At 31.7% G+C, this 1799-nt stretch overlaps 1 protein-coding gene across 1 annotated transcript in view; it reads left to right on the top strand.

The window, feature by feature from the left end:
• The window catches only part of FGD4 (FYVE, RhoGEF and PH domain containing 4), a 79362-nt gene that overhangs the window by 55951 nt on the left and 21612 nt on the right, over positions 1 to 1799 (top strand). The window lies entirely within an intron of this gene.

Genomic DNA, 1799 nt, shown 5'->3' with positions numbered 1-1799 from the left:
GATTTTCTTCTATTTTACCAAACCTGGATAATACATTTTAATAATACCTTAGTAATTTCCATTCGATTCCCTAGTCCCAGTTAATCTTATTCTTTGCAATTTAAATATTCAAAAGGAATATTTTAGATCACATAAGATTCTTGGGGTGGGGATTCTGTTGCTCCTTGACGGCCTTCATTTGTGTTATATAAATATTTTTATTGTACTATTTTAATTCCTCTGCTTTTTATACTATTTTTTGAGTTATTTTTCTAGTGGCTTCTCTTAAGATTACAATGTTCATCTTAATTTATCACAGTGCACTTCAGATTATACTAATCTTTAATAAAATAGACACTTTGCTCTCATATAGTTTTGTTCCCTCCTCCATGCTCTGTGCTATTAGTGTCCTGTATTTCAGTGGTCCTCAACCTTTTGGCACCAGGGACCATTTTCATGGAAAACAATTTTTCCATAGACTGGGGAAGTAGGGGATGGTTTCAGTATGATTCAAGCACATTACATTTATTGTGTACTTTATTTCTATTACATTGTAATATATAATGAAATAATTATACAACTCACCATAGGTTGGGGACCCCTGCTATATATTACATTTTTATATGGTTTAAATCCAGCAATACAGTGCTGTCATTATTGTTTTATATAATTTTAAGTCTTTTAAAAAATTATGGGAGGATATGAAAAAAAATTTTCCATAAGTATATTTTATATTAACCCATATATTTACCATTTCCTTTCAGCATAAAAGTTATTGTTATTTCTTATAAAGTAGGTTGGCTAGCAACTACCCTTGTTTTTTCTTCACTTTTGAATGATAGTTTTGCTGGATATAGAAATCGTGGTTGATGGCTTTCTTCCCCCAGCACTTTGAATATGTCATTCTTCAGACGAGAAGTCAGCCATTAATTGTATTGGTACTCCCTGCCTATGATGTCATTGTTTTCTTGTTGCTTTCAAGACTTTTTCTTTGTTTTTGGCTTTCAACAGTCTGAATGTGATGGGTCTAGTTGTGGACTTTTTGTATTTATATTAATATTATAGTATTTAGGGTTGGTTGAGCTTCTTGCATTTGTAGATCTGGTTTTTTTGTTTTATCATTTTGAGAAATTTTCAGCCACTATTTCTTCAAATATTTTATGCCTTTTTTCTTTCTCCTCTTATTTTGACTCCCATTACACAAATTTGGTATTCTTGATGTTACCTGCAAGTTTCTGGGACTGTTCATTTTTCTTTGATCTTTCTTCCCATTCTTCAGATTGTATAATTTCTGTTAATGTTTCTGTAAGTTCCCTGATTGTTCTGTCTCCTCGGATCTGCTGTTGAAGCCCTGTAGAGAATTTTTCATTTCACTTATTATACTTTTCAACTCCATAATTTCTGTTTGGTTCTTTTTTTATTATTATGTCTGTCTCCTTGAAAATTGCAATTGTGCATTCATTGTTTTCCTTGAATTCTTCTAGCATTGTTTCATTTCTTTGGGCATATTTATAATAGCCACATTGAAGTCTTTGCCACATCCAACATCTGAGGACACTTAGAGACAATTTCTGTTGACTGCCTTTTTTCTTAATTATGGGTCACACTTTATTATATCTTTGAATGCTTCATAATTTTTTGCTGAATATTGTACATTTTAGAGTCTATTATAGCAACTCTGGATTCTGATTTCCCCACTGAAAGTGGCTATGATTACTTTGTTTCTTTGTTTAGTTACTTGCTTAGACTAAATCTGTAAAATCTCTCTCTCCTCTGGGGTACAGTCACTGATGTCTCCGCTTATTTTTTTTTTTTTTTTT

This window comes from Propithecus coquereli, unplaced genomic scaffold (genome assembly GCF_000956105.1).
Source record: "Propithecus coquereli isolate 6110/MARCELLA unplaced genomic scaffold, Pcoq_1.0 Scaffold16, whole genome shotgun sequence".
Lineage (NCBI taxonomy): Eukaryota > Metazoa > Chordata > Mammalia > Primates > Indriidae > Propithecus > Propithecus coquereli.
The sequence above is the reverse complement of the archived record's forward strand: the minus strand, read 5'-3'. Positions and strand labels throughout refer to the sequence as shown.